We start from the raw sequence: 26,029 nt of genomic DNA, 5'->3' as shown, positions 1-26,029 counted from the left end.
CTCCTCCTACAGTTTTCGTCGGATCATCATCATATTTGGCGAGTGTCATCTTAAGGCCTTTGTGATACTAAATTGCGAAGGATTTGATTCTATATTAAAATTTGTGTCTATTTCGGCCAGCCAAAGTTTGATGTTTTGCTATGAAACAGGTTGCTGGAACTCAGGCATACAGTGTCCGATCTGTCCCAAACTTCACATGATTGCTAAGAGTCCTGACCTGAACACATCTACATGTCAATAGTCACTTATGGTTATAGCGCCACCAGCTGGCAACAGGAAGTGACATGTTTACAATGATTATCCAATGTCTGATCTGTCCCAAACTTCACATGATTAATAAGAGTCCTGGACTGAACACATCTACATGTCAATAGTCACTTATGGTTATAGCGCCACAAGCTGGCAACAGGAAGTGACATGTTTACAATGATTATCCAATGTCTGATCTGTCCCAAACTTCACATGATTAATAAGAGTCCTGGAGTGAACACATCTACATGTCATTAGTCACTTATGGTTATAGCGCCACCAGCTGGCAACAGGAAGTGACATGTTTACAATGATTATCCAATGTCTGATCTGTCCCAAACTTCACATGATTAATAAGAGTCCTGGAGTGAACACATCTACATGTCAATAGTCACTTATGGTTATAGCGCCACCAGCTGGCAACAGGAAGTGACATGTTTACAATGATTATGCAATGTCCGATCTTTCCCTAACTTCACATGATTAATAAGAGTCCTGGACTGAACACATCTACATGTCAATAGTCACTTATGGTTATAGCGCCACCAGCTGACAACAGGAAGTGACATGTTTACACTGATTATGCAATGTCTGATCTGTCCCAAACTTCACATGATTAATAAGAGTCCTGGACTGAACACATCTACATGTCAATAGTCACTTATGGTTATAGCCCCACCAGCTGACAACAGGAAGTGACATGTTTACACTGATTATGCAATGTCTGATCTGTCCCAAACTTCACATGATTAATAAGAGTCCTGGACTGAACACATCTACATGTCAATAGTCACTTATGGTTATAGCGCCACCAGCTGACAACAGGAAGTGACATGTTTACACTGATTATGCAATGTCCGATCTTTCCCTAACTTCACATGATTAATAAGAGTCCTGGACTGAACACATCTACATGTCAATAGTCACCAGTGTTGGGCAAGTTACTAAAAAATTAGTAATTAGTTACAGTTACTAATTACTTTTTTTAAAAGTAACTGAATTACTCTACCGGTTACTGTATATCAAAAGTAATTAGTTACTTAGAAAAGTAACTTTTAAGTTACTTTTATGTCTGCTTTTTAAATGTAAATATGAACAGTAGTGAACAGTCAAACAGTAAAATGATATGGATGGGCTATTTTACACGTAAGACTCTAATATTTCACATACTGTAGGAGCCTATTTTGCTTTAGATTCAACCTTTGAATATTTTTGTTAGAAATTATCTTAATATTTAAAATTAGTTTATTTATGTATATCATTTAGACCATTTAGACAAATATTCTGCATGTTTACAAAAATATAAAATGTGTTAAAATTGTGTAGTGTCTCTTTAAAAATTTGGAGACAATTGTGTCAACATGTCAAATTTTCTAAAATAAATTATAATTTTTCTGATTTCATATTTATTTTAATAAGTTAGAAACGTCTCCGCTGTGTCCTGCTGACAGGCACGATCCGTGTGCAGCAGATGAGGCAAATTATGGGTCCTCCGAAGGTTAGACCGTCTCATTTCAGTTCTCTTCGCGAACTTCTGAGCGCCTTGAATGGGCAAGTGCTCACCTTTTATTGCATGCTTAGTAGGGTGCAGCACTTGAATTGGAACACAGCTTGTGAAGCTTGCCACAGGGACTGCGCTCTTTGGTCATATATTGTTTGTTTTCTGTTGGATTTAAATGATACACAGGATTAAAGGAAGATATTTATTCAGAAAACGGAGTAGGCTACGTGGATTGTTTTGTCGGACGGACACAGAGCGAGTGGATTGTTTTGTCAGATGGACACAGAGCGAGTGGATTTTTTGTTCGGATACGGAGAGACTGAAACTAAAACTAAAAGCGAGCTCACACATACTATGGAGTTTTAACACGGGTGTACACCGCAGTGTGAATATTTTAGTGGAAACAACAATCGCGGATCGTTCTCTTCCATGAAGCCGATGTAAACATTTAAGAATATATGATCATTTCTTAGATTTATTACCTTTGTGGACTACAAATGCAAGTTGATGTCATACTGCGATTGCTTGGTGAAGATAATTTACAAACATGAGACCGGATGGATTATGACTTGCGCACAATTTTTAAACAAAGGTATGTTGTCCCGTTTAGATTTTTCATGTTCATTCTATATGCACTGTCAGCTATGATGAAGTGTAATGAATCATTGCGCCGCCAACTACAGTCCTGCGACGTCAGATATGTCTTGTCTATTTTTTACAAAATAGAGTAACGCGCGTAACAAACTCATTTAAATTTCAGTAATTGTAATTGCATTACTTGATTTAAAAAAATAGTGGAGTTACAGTAACGCGTTACTCCCATCACTGATAGTCACTTATGATGCCAATAGTCAGTTACGGTCATAGCGCCACCAGCTGGTAACAGGAAGTAACATGTTTACAATGATAATGCAATGTCGGATTTGTCCCAAACTTCACATGATTGATAAGAGTCCTGGACAGAACACATCTACGTGCCAATATTTACATGTAGTCACTTATACACACACACACTCACTCGCTCACTCTCTCTCTCTCATGCTATCTTACAAGATGCTACCTCGCTGTCATTTGTAATTAGCAACAGGAAATGTGGCACATTATACTACACTTTTAAATGGTTCACCTATGTTTACATGCTTAAATGCCTATTTACTACTGTTCCCTTTAATTCTTCTCATGCCACGGCGTGGCGGTGTCAGGTGTGCGAGGGCCCTTCCATCACTGCTTGCAGTTTTAATTCTGTATTTTTATTCTGACAAAACTTTACTAAATTCCGTATTTAGCTTAATCCCATACCTTAATCTAATTTGGTACCCATTTGGTTGATTGACAGAATCTACATATAATTTTATGATTAATTGTTTTGTTCATCCTTTTATAAGGACTCTAAATACCCTTCTTTTGTAGTGATTTCCTGTCTCCATCATATTTAAGTACTTTTTCTCTCCCTCCTAATGATAACGAGGTCAAGCATTTTCTTTTTCTACAAATCCAAAATAATTCTCCAATCGATATTATTTGATCTTCAAATATCCTTAATGTATATGTTTCTCTGATTTGATTGTATTATTCTTCTAATAGCATTTCTCTTCTCACTTTTACACCTTAAGCTAGACTCTTTGATGTCTTCATAATATATCTAGAGTTTTATAGTTGATTAGTTCAAGATTCCTGTTATAAAGCATTTCATATTGACTTTTCCTAATTCTATAATTCCATAAGGTTTACATTTTCTTGTATGTATCATTCTGAAATTTCTATCCTTCCTGTTCCTATTTTTAATGTTTTGTTACTATACCATTGACACAAATATCCAAATTGTGGCCTGCAAAATGTATTTTTAAACTCAGATTTTCCCAAATGACCTAAATATTATCAAGATAAGTTGACCTTAACTTTTTCTCTTATCCATAAGAATTCTTGTTGAATTTATCACCCTATTTATGTGGACTTGAAAATGTTATTGCATTATTGAAATCTAGTTTAGTTTAAAGCCTAAAAAGCAACTTTGTAAACATATTTCCTTAACTCTAAATATTCCCCATTTGTATCATTTGTTATCTTTGGAATGTTTCCCATAAAATGTCCACCTTATGTTCTCAGTTCAATGTCTCTATGTTTTCAGTCTTTCTTTCAGATTCTGTTCCTTTGAGATTGTTACAGATCTTTCACTGGGCCTCGTTTAAGGCAATAGTCCATCGCCAGGAAGTTTAATTGACTGTAGCCATGCACATTTTCTGTAGTAATCAGCTTCGTTCGTTTCAATTCAATTTCTTTTGACATTTTCTCTTTTTCACTTCTTCCTCTCGGTGCTCAAAACTTTGCTCACCATCCGTCGGTATAATTGAATTGCTTTTACTTTGATTTGGTTTTGATGTTTCTTCTTTCATATCATGGCATTCTTTTCTCCTTCTCTCCTTCCTACGAGCTCTGCTACATTGGCTGCTCCTCCCACTTTGGACATTTCTGGGGTCGCTCTCATCCTTCTGTCTCCCCCAGTTTAGGCCCCTGTGGCCGTGTTTGGCCTCCTCCGACCTCTCGACCCTCAGATAAGCTAGATCATCTCGCACAAGGAGTCATTGTTGTCTCATCTCCTCCTCAACTCCTTTCAGCTTTTTCTGTACACAAATAACTCAATACATAGACAATTAGTTTCTTCATATAACACTTAATTCCAGATGTTTTTACAATACGCATAGGTCTATCGGCGAATATTTCATGCAGTGTTAAAGGTGTACGTTTGTTAGTTTACATGCTCATTAATACAAGGTAAAACATAAATTCTGTTACGATTAGTATTTTCACACATTTTGTTAAGTATGGCTTTGATGATTATTCCTTTTCTATACCTTTTTATCTACCATCCTTTGTTGATTATAGATGATAGTCAAATTTTTCTTTTCTCTTATCCGTCACATCAATTTTTCCATTCTTATCTCAACTCAAAATCTTTATTCTTCTCATGAATCAATTGATTTATTTTCATTCCACTTATTTCCCCCATGTACATCTATGATAATAATATTTATGACTGAAATTTTTCACTTCTATACAATCTAAAAAGATCTCCTGACACTCCGAGGCCCTTTTTAGCTTCCACATCGGTTTGCCCATGCTGGCAAAATCAACTGTTCTCCTGTGTGCCTATAACTCAATGACAACCAATCATTTTATCAACTTTTTAGCGTTAATCAACCAGACTAACTTTTCAGCATGTTGGAATGGCGGTTCATCCATTCTATACCTGTATAATGTTTTTCCTTATAATTAAATACGTAAATGCAAGTATCTACTTCTTATGCAAATCATAATTCACAGTAAAAATGTTTATCAAATGGAGAAACACTTGTAAGCAAAGTATGTAATTTTTTGGATCATCAATCTTTTCTTGTCATTAATTGCTTTTAAATCGTGACTAGATACAATTTAGATTTATTTCCTTAAATCCTAAGTTTGTTATAATAATTAGTTATTTCTTTTTTCTGTTCTCACAGCTTTTCCTTGTTTACCTTTTATAGTATCCTATTTTGTTTTTCCAATTTATTTCTTTTATCTATTTTATTTTCCTTTCTGCCATAGCTGTTCTATGCCATTTATATTTGCTTTTAAGCTTAGTACCATCATTGGAGTTCTAACTTCCTCTGTAGAATACCAAATAATAAAAAAAAAAAATTTCATTATGCATTTCTTCCTGTAAGATTAATAGGTGTCTGATTTGATTTCAGAAAAGGTAGTCACACCTAACAACATAAGTTCTTAATCAGCCTTTAATTTTGTCTAGCTGATTTTCTCATAAAGATTGTCTGTGTCCCTATAGTATCAAGGTCTTTACTAAACATTGAACGGCTGTTTACTCTTTCCCCTTTTTCACTCAACGGCTTGTATGAAGAAGCAAAAGTATAGTCCAGTTTTTCTCTTGTCTCCAAGAACAATATTGTCTTTGTTGGTCTCCTTCTGGATTCCACTTAGTCTTTTTGTTGTTTGTTTGTAATTGTCTCTTGAACATATGCGCAGTGCCCCCTTCACTGCTTGAGATCAGTTATAGTCCCATTCATATACAGTAGGATGTGTCCACAGCTTAGTTTATGAGTTCTCCTCTTTTTGCAACTCCAACACTTTGATGTCACACACAGTTTTTCATTGTCTTTGCATCGCCAGCTTTTATTCACTTTCTTGAATGTCAAAGGATCAGAGCTTTCAGCCTTTCAAGGTTTAACTTAACCCATTGCAAAATATTGCCTTTCAATTTAAAATAAAATTTATTTTGTGACCACCTTCAATCATCAGATGAAGACTCCTCTTCATTTTGTTAAATCTTTTTTCCTTTATATAATTTATCTGTGTCATTCACCTTTTAATAATTTTTCTGTCCTTTTTAATTTTTCATCTTTATTTCCACCTTTAATAACTTGGTCTCTACTCTTTTTTTTCTCTAATTTGTTGTTTTTCTTTCAAAGCTTTACCTCTGTTTTTCTGCTAGATTTTGTTTGATCCCACAATTCCCCTCGAGCAATGAGAGTTGATCTTTACAGGTCAAATCTGGTGACCATTTAGAACCCCCTCCCTTCCTCTCTCTCTCTCTCTCTCTCTCTCTCTCTCTCTCTCTCTCTCTCTCTCTCTCTCTCTCTCTCTCCTTCTCCCTTTGACCGTTTCTTTGTCTGTTAATTATCTCCTCTTATCTTTCATTAGTTTATATTTTTATTTAGTTGTATTTCTCCTCACACAATGCCACATCAAATGTTTCCTCATTTGAACATCCAATTATTCTATTTTCTAATTCTCCACACAACAATTGTTTAATCCTTATTTTTCCATTAATGTGACTGCCATAATCTTTTCTTTGCAATATAACACACCTTATATTTTATAATTATTTCTCATTTAACCACTTCACAAACTTATTGTTTTTATTTGTCCAATTTATATATTCTCCAAATAATTACTTAGATTTCCAATGTGTCTTTAAAATAAAATGTCCTTTATAATATTTTGTAATGTTTTGTCAAATAGAATCAAATACCATCACCAACATCTGTCCTTTTTGGACAAGCCATCTTTTCCTATTGAGCACAATTTTTATTTTAATCAATCATTTAAACGAATTATTCAATTTCTAGAAGTAGCTGTATACTTCACTGTAATAACTAATATTTTTGGCTACAATACCTCAGAACCACACTGTCTTCAAATCTAATCTTTAATACCCAGCATTTATAACTGTCTCTTATCCATACCCATATTCACATACTTTCAAACTTTACCCCCTTTTTTATAGTTTTAAACAATCTTCACTCCTGTAACACAACACCTCTCTGTGCTCTCTACAGAGCAACAGAAGAACAGAAGAAAGACACACCCACTGCTCACTCAGCCCCCACTCTTTCCATCTCAGACTTGCTCTCACACAGACTCATGCTAGCACAGACACATTGCATTCTCACACAAATAAAATAAAACAACTCTATCTAGACTACCTGGCCAAGTTCATCTTTCCATTACACTTCAGTCGACATGGAAAAGATTCACTTACACAATTTACCAATACGACATGACAAATAAAACAAAAACAATATCTCTCATCAGCCCGGGCCTTCCAAAACAACAAGACAAATAACACATAGACCGTACCTGACCTACAGGACTTAATAACTTTTCTCTCCAAACCCCAACGTGTCTGCCCCGACACGGTAACACTCAGGTTCTTCACTGCTCTTTCGCGAAACTTCTTAGGCGTCTTCTCAACTTAACATTAAATCTTTATCCAAGCCACTCAATGACAAAACAAAAACTCATTCACACAATAAACCATCATCTGTCCTAGCCCACATTCCTTTTGAAAATGAAACCCTTTATTCTTATCATTTAAGCTAATAATCTTTAATTTCCCCTTTTTATTCTTAAATTTGGAAGAGCATTTTGATTTGACCACACCGAGCCCTCTCAGGTGAACAATACAATCTTTAAACAAGCAAAATTGATTGATTAATAGGTGGCCACCTGATTGCATTGCCCATCGAGAAAGTTAGCTGTGGTCTCAGGTTCTGTGCTCTTTTTGATGTCCCATCTGGTGTCAATTGTTTTTACCAAACCTTAAATTTCAAATATATGTTTGGTAACCTATAAACCAAATTGTTAACCAAACCATTTTTCAGTAATAACCAATTAGCATTTATGTACAACCCTTTATGTATTTAATTGGGCTCTATTTATTTTATTTATTTATTTCCTTAGGGCTCATTCTTCCACACTATAACTCAGTAGTTATTTACCCTACACTCAAAGGATACACTTGCACCCCCCTTAACAACCCGCAGAGACTGCCTAAGGGAAACTCTCTCCCTGCCTGCCAGATGCACGTTCACATTTCTCTCACTAACACACAAACTGCAGCTGCATACATACACACTCAAACACAAACATTAAATAATTGAACAATCGTTAATCCACTTCCCCGACATAACGACTTTTGAGTGTCCTTTTTTACATTAACCAATTAAACAATCATTACTGCACTTCCCCGACGTAATGATTTAAACTTTTAACTTCAAATTAAACCAAATTAAACCTCTACGTCATTCACTTCCTTGACAAACGTAGACATATGCACCCTTGCATACAAACTCTTGCGCATTCTCTTAACTTAAAATCTGTTTCAATTCACCCTGATCATCAAAGCCAAAGTAACTTAATACAGATTCATGCATGCATGCCTTAATTAGATTGTACCCTTGAAATCAAAACCCAGTTCACATATATGGTTCTTAAATTTAGAAGAGCTCAAATTTCTCACCACGTTGAGCAAAGTCTGGCAAACAACACAAACCTAATTTAATAAGCAAAAAGTGCCTACCTTAGTATATGGCCATACGTTGTTTGTGTTGTTCGTCAGGTTCGTCCAGGTGGTTCGTCTGTCCAGCTCTTTTCTATCCCGGGTTTCGGCACCAAATGTTGTGGTTTTCATTTTCCTCCAATGAAACAATCTTCAGTCTTAGGTTTTGATTTCAAGAGATAGACTTTTATTATCCGGACAAATAAAAAGCCGAGACTCCCCTGGTGAATCCCCCCCAGAACCAGAGTGTGGTCCTAGGAGGGTCCTCCAAAATCAGTCTGACTTTCTGAGCCAGGCTTGGTAAATATATATGGTCTTTGTCCCTCCCCTCATGGTTACAACTAGGCATGGGCCGGTATAAGATTCTGGCGGTATGATAACCTTTAGCAAAAATACCACGGTTTCATGGTGTTACGGTTTTGCCATTGCAACACTAAAATGTGTTATTTTTTAAATGCCAGGTAAAAATAAAGCCTTTAAATTATAATATGCTTTCAAAAAATATATAATATTTTTGTAATGTATATTAAATGTAAACATCAAATCAATCACATGACTTAATGATTTAATGAATTTTGTATAAACACAGCTCATACCTTGGAGACGGTATCACAGAATATTTCAGTGGTTTTGAAACCTTGACTGTTTAAAACCTCGGTATACCTTGAAGCCGGTAATCGGCCCATGCCTAGTTACAACAATATGTTTATTTTCAGGCAAGACCCACATGACATTCCTCAGACCAGTGTCTTCTTCCCGTGACCTATTTGACCCTGGCCATTCACTTACTTAAACCCTTTGTGCCCTTTGACATGAAACACACACAGCTGGGTTGCAATAGCAATCCCATGGCAAACTCCTGACTTACACACAGCATAACACATGACACAAATACTGCATAACTTCATGGTAAACAAATTGCATGTGATTATAATGGTAAACTCATATTCATGTAGATTGGGATTAAAATAAACTTCTTCACTGTAAGCGTTCACTGATGTCATGGCGTTGCCACATAAGTCTTGAAGTGTCTATCGAATCGAGTTAGCACTCGCTTACAGCCACACCACCCTGAGCACGCCCGCTCTCGTCTGATCTCGGAAGCCAAGCAGGGTCGGGCCTGGTTAGTACTTGGATGGGAGACCGCCTGGGAATACCAGGTGCTGTAAGCATTTAATTAATTAATTATTTATGTCATTTTTTCCCATGAATGCGTTCTTTCTGTAAGCGTTCACTGATGTCATGGCGTTGCCACATAAGTCTTGAAGTGTCTATCGAATTGAGTCGGCACTCGCTTACGGCCACACCACCCTGAGCACGCCCGCCCTCGTCTGATCTCGGAAGCCAAGCAGGGTCGGGCCCGGTTAGTACTTGGATGGGAGAGCGACTGGGAATACCAGGTGCTGTAAGCATTTAACTAATTATTTATTTATTCATGTCATTTTTTGCCATGAATGCTTCCTTCTTGTAAGCATTCACCGATGTCATGGCGTTGCCACATTAGACTTGAAGTGTCTCTCGAATCGAGTCAGCACTCGCTTACGGCCACACCACCCTGAGCACGCCCGCTCTCGTCTGATCTTGTAAGCCAAGCAGGGTTGGGCCCGGTTAGTACTTGGAGGGGAGACCGCCTGGGAATACCAGGTGCTGTAAGCATTTAATTAATTAATTATTTATTTATGTCATTTTTTCCCATGAATGCGTCCTTTTTGTAAGCATTTACCGATGTCATTGCGTTGCCACATTAGTCTTGAAGTGTCTCTCGAATCGAGGCAGCACTCGCTTACGGCCACACCACCCTGAGCACGCCCGCTCTCGTCTGATCTCGGAAGCCAAGCAGGGTCGGGCCTGGTTAGTACTTGGATGGGAGACCGCCTGGGAAAACCAGGTGCTGTAAGCATTTAATTAATTAAAATTTATGTCATTTTTTCCCATGAATGCGTCATTTCTGTAAGCGTTCTCCCATGGCATAATGTATACAGGTTTAAAACAACACATGGATGAGTAAATTATGAAAGAATTTTCATTGAACCTATAAAATTCCATCATTTTTTTATTCCTACTATGGGAGTCAATGGTCACTATCTGCTGTGGGTTTACCATCATTCCTCAAAATATTTTTTTGTGTTAATCAGAAAAAAACTAATGTATACAGGTTTAAAACAACACGAGGATGAGTCAATGATGACATAATTTTCATTGAACAATCTCTTTAAGTTGTGCCTTCAGTTGTGTAGAGGATGTTTAAGTCGTCATCATATCAGCTCTGCAAGCCTGTAAATCAAATAATGAAATAAATTACCAATGACTTCCATAGTAGGAAAAAAATATTTTAGAAGTATCTTGATAAATGATGAAGAAAATATTTTGAAAAATTATAATTTGCACACAGCTGATGGTACCTATAAAATTCCATATTTTTATTATTCCTACTATGGGAGTCAATGGTCACTATCTGCTGTGGGTTTACCATCATTCCTCAAAATATTTTCTTTTGTGTTAATCAGAAGAAAACTAATGCATACAGGTTTAAAACAACACGAGGATGCGTAAATTAAAAAAGAATTTTCATTGCACAATCTCTTTAAGTTGTGCCTTCAGTTGTGTCGAGGATGTTGAAGTCGTCATCATATCAGCTCTGCAAGCCTGTAAAGCAAATAATGAAATAAATTACCATTGACTTCCATAGTAGGAAAAAATATTTTGGAAGTATCTTTATAAATGATAAAGAAATTTTGTGAAAAATTATTATTAGATTATAATTAGCACACAGCTGATGGTACCTATTAAAATCCATCATTTTTTTTATTCCTACTATGGGAGTCAATGGTCACTATCTGCTGTGGGTTTACCATCATTCCTCAAAATATTTTATTTTGTGTTAATCAGAAAAAAACTAATGTATACACGTTTAAAACAACACAAGGATGAGTAAATTATGAAAGAATTTTCATTGAATCTATAAAATTCCATCTTTTTTTATTCCTACTATGGGAGTCAATGGTCACTATCTGCTGTGGGTTTACCATCATTCCTCAAAATATTTTCTTTTGTGTTAATCAGAAGAAAACTAATGCATACAGGTTTAAAACAACACGAGGATGAGTAAATTATGAAAGAATTTTCATTGAACAATCTCTTTAAGTTGTGCCTTCAGTTGTGTCGAGGATGTTTAAGTCGTCATCATATCAGCTCTGCAAAGCTGCAAATAATGAAATAAATTACCATTGACTTCCATAGTAGGAAAAAAATATTTTGGAAGTATCATTATAAATGATGAAGAAAATATTGTGAAACATTATTATTAGATTATAATTAGCACACAGCTGATGGTACCTATTAAATTCCATCATTTTTTTATTCCTACTATGGGAGTCAATGGTCACTATCTGCTGTGGGTTTACCATCATTCCTCAAAATATTTTATTTTGTGTTAATCAGAAAAAAACTAATGTATACAGGTTTAAAACAACACAAGGATGAGTAAATTATGAAAGAATTGTCATTGAACCTATAAAATTCCATCATTTTTTTATTCCTACTATGGGAGTCAATGGTCACTATCTGCTGTGGGTTTACCATCATTCCTCAAAATATTTTATTTTGTGTTAATCAGAAAAAAACTAATGTATACAGGTTTAAAACAATACGAGGATGAGTAAATTATGAAAGAATTTTCATTGAACCTATAAAATTCCATCATTTTCTTATTCCTACTATGGGAGTCAATGGTCACTATCTGCTGTGGGTTTACCATCATTCTTCAAAATATTTTCTTTTGTGTTAATCAGAAAAAAACTAATGCATACAGGTTTAAAACAACACGAGGATGAGTAAATTATGAAATAATTTTCATTGAACTATCTCTTTAAGTTGTGCCTTCAGTTGTGTCGAGGATGTTTAAGTCGTCATCATATCAGCTCTGCAAGCCTGTAAAGCAAATAATTAAATAAATTACCGTTGACTTCCATAGTAGGAAAAAATATTTTAAAAGTATCCTGATAAATGATAAAGAAAATATTTTGAAAAATTATACTTAGCACACAGCTGATAGTACCTATTAAATTCCATCATTTTTTTATTCCTACTATGGGAGTCAAAGGTCTCTATCTGCTATGGGTTTACCATCATTCCTCAAAATATTTTCTTTTGTGTCAATCAGAAAAAAACTAATGCATACAGGTTTAAAACAACACGAGGATGAGTAAATTATGAAAGAATTTTCTTTGAACCTTTAAAATTCCATCATTTTTTTATTCCTACTATGGGAGTCAATGGTCACCATCTGCTGTGGGTTTACCATCATTCTTCAAAATATTTTCTTTTGTGTTAATCAGAAGAAAACTAATGCATACAGGTTTAAAACAACACGAGGATGAGTAAATCATGAAAGAACTTTCATTGAACTATCTCTTTAAGTTGTGCCTTCAGTTGTGTCGAAGATGTTTGAGTCGTCATCATATCAGCTCTGCAAGCCTGTAAAGCAAATAATGAAATAAATTACCATTGACTTCCATAGTAGGAAAAAAATATTTTGGAAGTATCTTTATAAATGATGAAGAAAATATTGTGAAACATTATTATTAGATTATAATTAGCAAACAGCTGATGGTACCTATTAAATTCCATCATTTTTTTATTCCTACTATGGCAGTCAATGGTCACTATCTGCTGTGGGTTTACCATCATTCCTCAAAATATTTTATTTTGTGTTAATCAGAAAAAAACTAATGTATACAGGTTTAAAACAACACAAGGATGAGTAAATTATGAAAGAATTTTCATTGAACCTATAAAATTCCATCATTTTTTTATTCCTACTATGGGAGTCAATGGTCACTATCTGCTGTGGGTTTACCATCATTCCTCAAAATATTTTTTTTTGTGTTAATCAGAAAAAAACTAATGCATACAGGTTTAAAACAACACGAGGATGAGTAAATTATGAAATAATTTTCATTGAACAATATCTTTAAGTTGTGCCTTCAGTTGTGTCGAGGATGTTGAAGTCGTCATCATATCAGCTCTGCAAGCCTGTAAAGCAAATAATAAAATAAATTACCATTGACTTCCATAGTAGGAAAAAAATATTTTGGAAGTATCTTTATAAATGATTAAGAAAATATTGTGAAAAATTATTATTAGATTATAATTAGCACACAGCTGATGGTACCTATAAAAATCCATCATTTTTTTATTCCTACTATGGGAGTCAATGGTCACTATCTGCTGTGGGTTTACCTTCATTCCTCAAAATATTTTCTTTTGTGTTAATCAGAAAAAAACTAATGCATACAGGTTTAAAACAACACGAGGATGAGTAAATGATGACATAAAGATATTGTTCAATGAAAATTAAGTTGTGCCTTCAGTTGTGTCGAGGATGTTTAAGTCGTCATCATATCAGCTCTGCAAGCCTGTAAAGCAAATAATGAAATAAATTACCATTGACTTCCATAGTAGGAAAAAAATATTTTAGAAGTATCCTGATAAATGATAAAGAAAATATTTTGAAAAATTATACTTAGCACACAGCTGATGGTACCTATTAAATTCCATCATTTTTTATTCCTACTATGGGAGTCAATGGTCACTATCTGCTGTGGGTTTACCATCATTCTTCAAAATATTTTCTTTTGTGTTAATCAGAAGAAAACTAATGCATACAGGTTTAAAACAACACGAGGATGAGTAAATTATGAAAGAATTTTCATTGAACTATCTCTTTAAGTTGTGCCTTCAGTTGTGTCGAAGATGTTTAAGTCGTCATCATATCAGCTCTGCAAGCCTGTAAAGCAAATAATGAAATAAATTACCATTGACTTCCATAGTAGGAAAAAAATATTTTGGAAGTATCCTGATAAATGATAAAGAAAATATTTTGAAAAAATATACTTAGCACACAGCTGATGGTACCTATTAAATTCCATCATTTTTTATTCCTACTATGGGAGTCAATGGTCACTATCTGCTGTGGGTTTACCATCATTCTTCAAAATATTTTCTTTTGTGTTAATCAGAAGAAAACTAATGCATACAGGTTTAAATCATTCAGTAAATGCAAAGTTAAACTGATGTGTTTTTAATCTAGATTTAAAAGTGTCTACTGTTGAAGCACATCTGATCTCTTCTGAAAGCTGATAATAACTAAATGCTGATGCACCTTGTTTTGAGTGAACCCTTGTTTTTTCTAAATGACCTGATCCTATTGATCCGAGTAATCGGTTTCATATTCGATTAGCATATCTGTCATGTATTTCGGCCCGTAGCCATGAAGTGGTTTTTAAACAAGTAACAGTACTTTTTTAATCCATTGTCCATTGCAATAATCGGCCCTGCTGGTGATGAAAGCATGAACAAGTTTCTCTAAGTCCTGTCTTGAGACAAAACCTCCAATTCTGGCAATATTTCTGAGATGGTAGTAAAAGCAGAATTCCTTATTATTTTTCTCTATCTCAGGCTCTATGGCATATATGTCATGATTTTATTTGTCTATTTATATGTCTATTTACAAGGACTGCCTTGGCCAAATGTTATTGTTAATTAATATTGAAGCAGTTATTTAACATATTTCCTTTGAGTAGTGATTTGTGTAATGATCCATATATCTATTTTTATGTATATTTTTAACTTAGGAATGTGATTTTAAAGCACATATTTGTTATTGTATGACACCTCTCATGTTATGAAAGTAAAAAATAAATGTATTTTCTGATGTCTTGCATTTCTGTTTTTAAACTGTTAATCCTTATCAAGTGCTATACATTAGAAAGTGGATAAATAACAAAAATGTCACTCCTGACAGCTGATAAATTAATCGTTCTTTATAGCACCACTGAGGTGAGCACTTTTCAAGGCAAGATTCTTTATAGAACCGTATAAAAAGGTTCTATATAGTACCAAAAAAACGGGTTCTGCTATGGTTACAAGCTGAAGAACCCTTATTTGTTACTATTTAGGAGCATTTGTCTTTAGAGTGTTGCGTAGGTTCGAAACTTTCAAACTTTTAACCAAAAAAAAAAAAAGGGTCACACGGTTTTATTTGTGGTGTGGACATGAACACGCTGCAGGCATTGAAATGTAATTTGTAATTTATTGTCTCATTTCATATTTAACAAATAGGAAGCAAAGTGCTATTCAATCAGTTTAACTAAACAACTGGTGTTCCTCAATTTTGGGGCCTATGTTGTTCAGTATATCAGTTTTGTTCAGTTTTGTATGTGCATGCAAAAAGCATTCAGCGAGCAAATTAACTGAAGCTTTACCTTCGTGTTTCTTTTTGTATGAGTGATAACTGTTTCTGTATGTATTTGTATGGTTTTTTTTACAAGTATAGAGTGAAATGCACATGGTGAGTAATGAACGCAGACCTTCAGTGCCGGACCTCTGACCCGCTAACCTCCACCCCGACAGCCAGCGCCTTCTCCGGATGCCATTGCGGTATCGCTTCTCGGCTTTTTGTGTAAGATCGAGTGGACACCGGGGACTACACGTTTAAATGGATTTTTGACCTTCGGCTATGGAAGCGAGGCTTGCTACGTCCACTCCGTGCATCGACTCTGGCGTTTTCCGGGGACAAATAAGGTGAGTTTAAAACCAGAGTTTGCTTCTTTTGTGCGTGGTTGCCAGTTTGTTTGCCAATCCGTGGTCCATAATAAGTTCCGCTTCGTGGTTTCTCCATCGCTCAGTACTTTTCTGTGTTTCTATTTTACGTAAAGCTAACACCAAAACGATTGTGGAAAGCGCTATATAGATTGTTCTCAAAGAAAAAAACGAGAAACAAACCCATGTGAATATGGGTCAAATTATCTAGGCGGAGCACTTCGTTCAAAGAAAAACGCAACAGAATTGTTTGCGTTGAACAAAGACAATGGTGCGTGCAGACATCGAATGTGTATTGTGGATAAAAAATGGCCCGTGGGGTGGGACAATTTTTCTTGAATTAAGTGTTTATGGGAAAAGTTCACAAATTTTGTCTTACCCTGTAGGCAGATTTATTTGCTTGTTTTAAGCATAAAATAACAGGAGAAGAAATTGTGTAGGGGGAGCAGAGGGGTTTTTTTTTTCGTTCAAAGAAAAGCAGCGTGGCACGAATGAATGTTTGGCTGAAATGCTATCGTAATTTCCCCCTTAATTTTCCTTACAAACATGAAACCAGAGAGAAGGGCCAGTTGGCATCGAATTGCACCTTGTATTCGGTGATTGATTGAGGAAAAATATGCGTATGTGTATATATACACTTGCTTTGTTGAACAGAGACAATGGCCGCGCGTGCTCCAGCGTCACCTATATGCCTATTTCACAAAATGGCGCCTTTGACCGGAAGTAGGGAAAACATCGTTCAGGTTGCACCACTACGATGGCCACTCAATATAGTATGGACTGACAGCTGCTTTGTTTTCTCCTACACATGAATTTACTTGTAAAAATAACAATAACATATATTGTCGATTGGTGTTATATTATTTTTTTAGCATTTCGTATTATCAAAATATATCATATGTTAGACAGCTGTCAATTTTAAATAAAATAACGAGACATACATAACTATTCGTGTCTGCTCCCGTTTATTGTAATGAGTCTGCACATTTGGAGAAATACTCAGACATTTTACTTCTTATTTCTTTAGACTGAATAATTATTTCTTATTAATTCCAAAGTATGAGACCCGATGATCTAATCGTGGTGTATGTGCTATTCCTCGTTTGTTTGCCTGCATCCATTGCTTTACGGCTTGCTTGTTGCGTTGAAATGCACATTTGATTTCTTTACCAGCATTGGATTTAGACCATTCAATGAGAAGAGTTAACAGCGTTTATTATGATTGATAAGCCCTCAACGGAGAATGAAGTCTGCATACATTAAAAGCCTTATTTTGTTTTTATCGTGTGCCTTCCAAAATGTATGCGACGAAACTTAAATCACGCAAAAAATGAATGGTAACTAGACGTGCTTGTTGTGTGCAGGGAGTGCATTTATTTGTAAACTTTTGCTAAATCAAAATGGTTTATTTGTATTTGCTTTTTACCTGGGTTTTATCAGGTTCGCAGTCGGGACATTTTTAATCCATAGTGTATGGAGTTATCTAGTAGAAAATGATCTGCTGTTTTTTGGTAGAATGTTGTGTGAGCTAAAGAAACGAGGAATAAAACACACACCGCGATTAAAAAAAATCAGATCGCATACTTTGTAATTAAAAATAAATAATAATTAATTTCAAAGAAATAAGAAGTAAAATGTGTAAGTATTCCTCAAAATGTGCTTTGGACTAAGTCCCCCGTCATCACAGCAAACGGGAGCAGACCCGAATAGGTATGTCTAGTTATTTTATTAAAAATTTCCAGCCGTCTGTAAATTCATGTTTGAAAGAAAAAAGTAAATGAATATCTTACTTACTGTTTTTGTCTTGTTTTCTAGTGAATATCTGACAATTCTTAAATGGAGATACATTTACTTGGTAAGCAAAGTGGCTTAAGATATTATGTATTGTAATAGAAAATTGTTATAAAAACGTTTTGTTTTTGCTGGGAATTCTTGTATATATTTCACAGCTATATAATTAATTATAATAACGCACTTTTTGTTGATAAACATGTTAAAAAATACATTAACACAGAATAATGTGGCAACAAATCAAATGTGCATTTAAATGCAACAAGCAGAAAATAAATAAATAAAGCAAATGCATGGAAAAGAAACGAGGAATAAAACAAACACCGCGATTAAAAAAATCAGATCGCATACTTTGTAATTGAAAATAAATAATAATTAATTCCAAAGAAATAAGAAGTAAAATGTGTAAGTATTCCTCAAAATGTGCTTTGGACTAAGTCCCCGTCATCACAGCAAACGGGAGCAGACCCGAATAGGTATGTCTAGTTATTTTATTTAAAATTTCCAGCCGTCTGTAAATTCATGTTTGAAAGAAAAAAGTAAATGAATATCTTACTTACTGTTTTTGTCTTGTTTTCTTGTGAATATCTGACAATTCTTAAATGGAGATACATTTACTTGGTAAGCAAAGTGGCGTAAGATATTATGTATTGTAATAGAAAATTGTTATAAAAGCGTTTTGTGTTTGCTGGGAATTCACAGCCATATAATTAATTATAATAACGCACTTTTTGTTTATAAACATGTTAAAAAATACATTAACACAGAATAATGTGGCAACAAATCAAACGTGCATTTAAATGCAACAAGCAAAAATAAATAAATAAAGCAAATGCACGGAAAAGAAACGAGGAATAAAACAAACACCGCGATTAAAAAATCAGATCGTATACTTTGTAATAATTGAAATAAATTATAAAAATCAACAGGTTTATATTTAAAACAAGTAAAAAATATCTGCCAGCGGGGTAAGAAAAATAAACTTAATTCTAGTTTCAACTTAATTCAATAATAAACTCAATTTAGGTTTATTTTTCTTACCCCACTGGCAGATATTTTTACTTGTTTTAAGCCTTAACCTATTACATTTTAGAATTTATTTCAGTAAACAAGACTTAAATTCTAAGCCACTTTGCTTATTAAGTAAATGTATCTTGATTTAAGAATTATTTTTTAACTCGAAAACATGAATAAAATACTAAGTAAACGAACAGATTGGGATGTTCAAAACACTTAAACATTTTTTTTTCACTCTACCCGTCATATTACAGCTGTCGAAAAACCACAGCAACGTTGACAGACCTGGAAGCCATGATATATTAGCAGTTTTTAAAATAAGTTAAATCTAGAATCCTTATTGGTTTTAGATACTTAAAAGCAATGAATGATCTTCTTTCTTTTGAATTGATTTGGTATTATGGAGGAGCTCTGTGTCTGGTTATTGAAGATGATTTGGTCTTTGCTCCTATGTTGGCTTATGTATGTGCGATCTACCGGCATTACCTTTACGATCGACGTATTGGATCTGCAAGCTGCAAGCAAATTAACTGAAGCTTTACTTCATGTTTCTGTTTGGTTAAGCGATGACTGCTTTTTCCCAACAGTTTGTGTGTGTGTTTTCTGCATGGGTTTAGAAAACATGAACTTCTGATCTGCTAGCTCAACGTTCTACCTCTGGGTTATACAATGAGAACGTATAGAGTTAAATGCCCGCTAGCCTCCACCCCAAAAGCCAGCGCCTTCGCCGGCTCCCCCTTTGGCTGCGTCTATTCCGGTATCGCTTCTCGGCCTTTTGGCTAAGATCAAGTGTAGTATCTGTTCTTATCAGTTTAATGTCTGATACGTCTCCTATCCGGGGACTATATGTTAAATGGATTTTTGACCTTCGGAAATGGAAGCGGAGCTTGCTCCTTCCACTCCATGCATCAACATGGTATTGCAGTGTTTCCATGAATGGTGCGCTCCCCTTCTCGGGGACAAATAAGTCAAGTATAAAAAAAGAATTTGCTTCTTCTGTGCGTGAATGACGGTGTTTTTTCTAATCCGTGTGTTTTAAAATTGCTGTGTTTTCGTTGGCTTTATTGGTTTAACGAAAAGCTTGCGTGGAAATGAACACGCTGACAAAGAAATGTTTTTGTAATGTATTTAATTATTTTCTTTACAAGTTTGTGGTGGTGATCCGAGGACGAATTAAACATCCTCGACACAGCTGAAGGTGCAACAAAAGCGAAAGAGGCCGATTGGAATGTTAAAAACACCTGAAAACTTTTTTTCACTACCCTTCATACTACAGCTGTCGAAAAACCACAGCAACGTCGACAGACCTGGAGGCATAGCTGTACTTGTTTAACTCACAACGACAACGGGTAAGTCATTGAGCCCTGTGTTTTTATTTATCCACGTTCTAAAATTGCTATGCTTTCGTTGTTTCTTGATTGCTCTGTACATTTATTTGTTTCTATTCCACGTAAAGTTACTTTGTAATAACGAAACCATATATTTGAATGCGCAATTTAAATCCATTTGATTTAAATTGTTTCACATATTTCACTCTACACGGTTCAACCGGGCTGGAAACGGAATAAAAATAGGGTAGATCTCGAAGAATGTTTGGTCTCAGACGTGGCTTCGTGCGCTTTCCACCTGGTCACACACAGTAATGAAATGTTAGTCGGATGGCCTTCGGGGGCGCCGTCGATGTGATCGGTCACAGGAAGATGCGTCCGTCTGGCCTCAAAGGGTGTCGCTCATACTTACCTGGCAGGGGAGACACCATGATCATGAAGGTGGTTCACCCAGGGCGAGGCTCAGCCATCGCACTCCGGTTGTGCTGACCCTTTGCGAATTCCCCAAATGTGGGAATCTCGACTGCAAAATTTCTGATAGTGGGGGACTGCGTTCGCGCTCTCCCCTGACCTTTGTGTTAAAAATAGATTCTTTTGTCCAAGAGACGTCTAACCACGGCCCAAGAATACATTAGTCATCAAAAAAGCGGCTATTTAACGACTACATAATTTCTAATAGACAGCGAATATGTGTCTAGGCTAAAACAAGGCTTAATTTGGGCTGTCAGTGAAAATCTAATAGACGTTTGACCATTCCAAAAGAATAGACTAGCCATTGAATAGAACCACAATCAAACGGCTACATGTCTAAGAGACAGTCAACAAAATAATGCTTAGATGATTCTTTTCCTTCCAATATAAGAGGTTCTCGGGAATGGCAATCATCCAAACTAATAAATTATAAAGGCTTTTATAAGAAAATGACAACAGTTAAACAACATAGACAGCGTTGGGCAATACAAAATGCTAATAAATACAAGACAAATTGAAATATTGTACATCCATGTACATTAAACAAGCCAACAAATCTGCCAATGGGCTACGACAATTTTTCTTGAATTAAGTGTTTATATCTAGATTTGTTTCTTACCCCTTTGGCAGATTTATTTGCTTGTTTTAAGCCCAAATTCGCTTAAATTTTGAGTTTTTTTCTCCCTAAAGGCTAGGCTTATTTTCTTAGGGCATTTTGCTCATCAAAAAATGCATCTTATTTTAAGACTTTCTAGATATTTGTACAGTGAAAACAGTTCGAAATAACAAGTAAGAAATGATTTTTTGCAATGTATTCATTCATTCGCTACCCTTCATACTACAGCTGTCGAAAAACCACAGCAACGTCGACAGACTTGGAAGCGTAGCTGTATTTGTTTAACTCACAAAGACAACGGGTAAAGTATTTTCTTGATTACCTAAATGACTTGCTGTAAGAAAATAAGTTTAGGTTTAAGGGGGGGAAATACAGTTTAAAGGGATATTTCAATTTATGATGATAATTCTGTCATCATTTACTCATGCATACAGGCTTACAACAACACGAGGATTAGTTTTTTTCTGAGTAACACAAAAGAAGGTATTTTGAGGAATGATGGTAAACCCACAGCAGATAGTCACCATTGACTTCCATAGTAGGAATAAAAAAAATATGATGGAATTTATTAGGTACCATCAACCGTGTGCTAACCATCACTTTGCAAAATATTTTCTTCATCATTTATCACGATACTTCCAAAATATTTTTTCCTACTAAGTCAATATTTCATTATTTGCTTTACAAGCTTAAAAATGATGGTGACATGATTCCATGGTAATCACAAACAGTTAAACAAGTAAAATAATCACCATTACTTTTAAAAGCATTTTGAAAATTGCTTGCTTATGCTGGGAGTAAAGGTATTTCACGCAGTGCGCATCCTCTTTAAAAGGTAATGTATGCTTCTTTTAAAGCTGACACATTTGCCACATTAAAATAACAGAAATGTGTACTGTTTAAACTTTTTGGGGCCGGTGTGTCTGTGTTCTTGGGGCACACATCTACATGTAAAAGCAGAATTGCTTATTATTCTTCTCTATTTCTTGTATAGGTCAATTATGAGTGGAGAACCGTTCACCAAATGAAGACCGCAGCCAGGTGACGGGATTCTGTGGTAATCGCAAACAGGTAAACCAGTTAAATAATCATCATTTATTGTTAAAATAATTTTGAAAATTGAAGTTCTGTGTGTTCTTATTGTACTTTATTTATTTCTGCAGGTAAGCACCATACCGTAAGCTTCATTCCCTTTATAACAGGTAAGGTTCATACTGTTTTATTCTTTTGTACTGTTTTATTCGTACTGTTTTAAATCATTCAGTAAATGCAAAGTTAAACTGATGTGTTTTTAATCTAGATTTAAAAGTGTCTACTGTTGAAGCACATCTGATCTCTTCTGAAAGCTGATAATAACTAAATGCTGATGCACCTTGTTTTGAGTGAACCCTTGTTTTTTCTAAATGACCTGATCCTATTGATCCGAGTAATCGGTTTCATATTCGATTAGCATATCTGTCATGTATTTCGGCCCGTAGCCATGAAGTGGTTTTTAAACAAGTAACAGTACTTTTTTAATCCATTGTCCATTGCAATAATCGGCCCTGCTGGTGATGAAAGCATGAACAAGTTTCTCTAAGTCCTGTCTTGAGACAAAACCTCCAATTCTGGCAATATTTCTGAGATGGTAGTAAAAGCAGAATTCCTTATTATTTTTCTCTATCTCAGGCTCTATGGCATATATGTCATGATTTTATTTGTCTATTTATATGTCTATTTACAAGGACTGCCTTGGCCAAATGTTATTGTTAATTAATATTGAAGCAGTTATTTAACATATTTCCTTTGAGTAGTGATTTGTGTAATGATCCATATATCTATTTTTATGTATATTTTTAACTTAGGAATGTGATTTTAAAGCACATATTTGTTATTGTATGACACCTCTCATGTTATGAAAGTAAAAAATAAATGTATTTTCTGATGTCTTGCATTTCTGTTTTTAAACTGTTAATCCTTATCAAGTGCTATACATTAGAAAGTGGATAAATAACAAAAATGTCACTCCTGACAGCTGATAAATTAATCGTTCTTTATAGCACCACTGAGGTGAGCACTTTTCAAGGCAAGATTCTTTATAGAACCGTATAAAAAGGTTCTATATAGTACCAAAAAAACGGGTTCTGCTATGGTTACAAGCTGAAGAACCCTTATTTGTTACTATTTAGGAGCATTTGTCTTTAGAGTGTTGCGTAGGTTCGAAACTTTCAAACTTTTAACCAAAAAAAAAAAAAGGGTCACACGGTTTTATTTGTGGTGTGGACATGAACACGCTGCAGGCATTGAAATGTAATTTGTAATTTATTGTCTCATTTCATATTTAACAAATAGGAAGCAAAGTGCTATTCAATCAGTTTAACTAAACAACTGGTGTTCCTCAATTTTGGGGCCTATGTTGTTCAGTATATCAGTTTTGTTCAGTTTTGTATGTGCATGCAAAAAGCATTCAGCGAGCAAATTAACTGAAGCTTTACCTTCGTGTTTCTTTTTGTATGAGTGATAACTGTTTCTGTATGTATTTGTATGGTTTTTTTTACAAGTATAGAGTGAAATGCACACGGTGAGTAATGAACGCAGACCTTCAGTGCCGGACCTCTGACCCGCTAACCTCCACCCCGACAGCCAGCGCCTTCTCCGGATGCCATTGCGGTATCGCTTCTCGGCTTTTTGTGTAAGATCGAGTGGACACCGGGGACTACACGTTTAAATGGATTTTTGACCTTCGGCTATGGAAGCGAGGCTTGCTACGTCCACTCCGTGCATCGACTCTGGCGTTTTCCGGGGACAAATAAGGTGAGTTTAAAACCAGAGTTTGCTTCTTTTGTGCGTGGTTGCCAGTTTGTTTGCCAATCCGTGGTCCATAATAAGTTCCGCTTCGTGGTTTCTCCATCGCTCAGTACTTTTCTGTGTTTCTATTTTACGTAAAGCTAACACCAAAACGATTGTGGAAAGCGCTATATAGATTGTTCTCAAAGAAAAAAACGAGAAACAAACCCATGTGAATATGGGTCAAATTATCTAGGCGGAGCACTTCGTTCAAAGAAAAACGCAACAGAATTGTTTGCGTTGAACAAAGACAATGGTGCGTGCAGACATCGAATGTGTATTGTGGATAAAAAATGGCCAGTGGGGTGGGACAATTTTTCTTGAATTAAGTGTTTATGGGAAAAGTTCACAAATTTTGTCTTACCCTGTAGGCAGATTTATTTGCTTGTTTTAAGCATAAAATAACAGGAGAAGAAATTGTGTAGGGGGAGCAGAGGGGTTTTTTTTTTCGTTCAAAGAAAAGCAGCGTGGCACGAATGAATGTTTGGCTGAAATGCTATCGTAATTTCCCCCTTAATTTTCCTTACAAACATGAAACCAGAGAGAAGGGCCAGTTGGCATCGAATTGCACCTTGTATTCGGTGATTGATTGAGGAAAAATATGCGTATGTGTATATATACACTTGCTTTGTTGAACAGAGACAATGGCCGCGCGTGCTCCAGCGTCACCTATATGCCTATTTCACAAAATGGCGCCTTTGACCGGAAGTAGGGAAAACATCGTTCAGGTTGCACCACTACGATGGCCACTCAATATAGTATGGACTGACAGCTGCTTTGTTTTCTCCTACACATGAATTTACTTGTAAAAATAACAATAACATATATTGTCGATTGGTGTTATATTATTTTTTTAGCATTTCGTATTATCAAAATATATCATATGTTAGACAGCTGTCAATTTTAAATAAAATAACGAGACATACATAACTATTCGTGTCTGCTCCCGTTTATTGTAATGAGTCTGCACATTTGGAGAAATACTCAGACATTTTACTTCTTATTTCTTTAGACTGAATAATTATTTCTTATTAATTCCAAAGTATGAGACCCGATGATCTAATCGTGGTGTATGTGCTATTCCTCGTTTGTTTGCCTGCATCCATTGCTTTACGGCTTGCTTGTTGCGTTGAAATGCACATTTGATTTCTTTACCAGCATTGGATTTAGACCATTCAATGAGAAGAGTTAACAGCGTTTATTATGATTGATAAGCCCTCAACGGAGAATGAAGTCTGCATACATTAAAAGCCTTATTTTGTTTTTATCGTGTGCCTTCCAAAATGTATGCGACGAAACTTAAATCACGCAAAAAATGAATGGTAACTAGACGTGCTTGTTGTGTGCAGGGAGTGCATTTATTTGTAAACTTTTGCTAAATCAAAATGGTTTATTTGTATTTGCTTTTTACCTGGGTTTTATCAGGTTCGCAGTCGGGACATTTTTAATCCATAGTGTATGGAGTTATCTAGTAGAAAATGATCTGCTGTTTTTTGGTAGAATGTTGTGTGAGCTAAAGAAACGAGGAATAAAACACACACCGCGATTAAAAAAAATCAGATCGCATACTTTGTAATTAAAAATAAATAATAATTAATTTCAAAGAAATAAGAAGTAAAATGTGTAAGTATTCCTCAAAATGTGCTTTGGACTAAGTCCCCCGTCATCACAGCAAACGGGAGCAGACCCGAATAGGTATGTCTAGTTATTTTATTAAAAATTTCCAGCCGTCTGTAAATTCATGTTTGAAAGAAAAAAGTAAATGAATATCTTACTTACTGTTTTTGTCTTGTTTT

At 35.3% G+C, this 26,029-nt stretch overlaps 1 long non-coding RNA gene, 4 other non-coding genes and 2 pseudogenes across 5 annotated transcripts; all 7 read left to right on the top strand.

Moving 5' to 3' along the window:
- Nucleotides 1-9,635: 9,635 nt before the first annotated feature.
- LOC135753102 (5S ribosomal RNA) lies at nucleotides 9,636-9,754 on the top strand. The gene has a single exon (XR_010533464.1). It is a non-coding gene; the product is annotated as a 5S ribosomal RNA (ribosomal RNA).
- Nucleotides 9,755-9,875: 121 nt separating this feature from the next.
- On the top strand, nucleotides 9,876-9,994 carry LOC135753111 (5S ribosomal RNA; annotated as a pseudogene).
- A 125-nt stretch (nucleotides 9,995-10,119) lies between these two features.
- LOC135753103 (5S ribosomal RNA) lies at nucleotides 10,120-10,238 on the top strand (annotated as a pseudogene).
- A 125-nt stretch (nucleotides 10,239-10,363) lies between these two features.
- LOC135753114 (5S ribosomal RNA) lies at nucleotides 10,364-10,482 on the top strand. The gene has a single exon (XR_010533465.1). It is a non-coding gene; the product is annotated as a 5S ribosomal RNA (ribosomal RNA).
- Nucleotides 10,483-19,751: 9,269 nt separating this feature from the next.
- LOC135753208 (U2 spliceosomal RNA) lies at nucleotides 19,752-19,942 on the top strand. Its single transcript, XR_010533516.1, has one exon. It is a non-coding gene; the product is annotated as a U2 spliceosomal RNA (small nuclear RNA).
- A 782-nt stretch (nucleotides 19,943-20,724) lies between these two features.
- On the top strand, nucleotides 20,725-20,889 carry LOC135753194 (U1 spliceosomal RNA). Its single transcript, XR_010533502.1, has one exon. It is a non-coding gene; the product is annotated as a U1 spliceosomal RNA (small nuclear RNA).
- A 1,455-nt stretch (nucleotides 20,890-22,344) lies between these two features.
- On the top strand, nucleotides 22,345-22,942 carry LOC141281024 (uncharacterized). Its single transcript, XR_012335396.1, has 3 exons — nucleotides 22,345-22,478; nucleotides 22,571-22,609; nucleotides 22,708-22,942. It is a non-coding gene; the product is annotated as an uncharacterized lncRNA (long non-coding RNA).
- Nucleotides 22,943-26,029: the final 3,087 nt, after the last annotated feature.

Source organism: Paramisgurnus dabryanus, chromosome 18 (genome assembly GCF_030506205.2).
Source record: "Paramisgurnus dabryanus chromosome 18, PD_genome_1.1, whole genome shotgun sequence".
NCBI lineage: Eukaryota > Metazoa > Chordata > Actinopteri > Cypriniformes > Cobitidae > Paramisgurnus > Paramisgurnus dabryanus.
The sequence above is the reverse complement of the archived record's forward strand: the minus strand, read 5'-3'. Positions and strand labels throughout refer to the sequence as shown.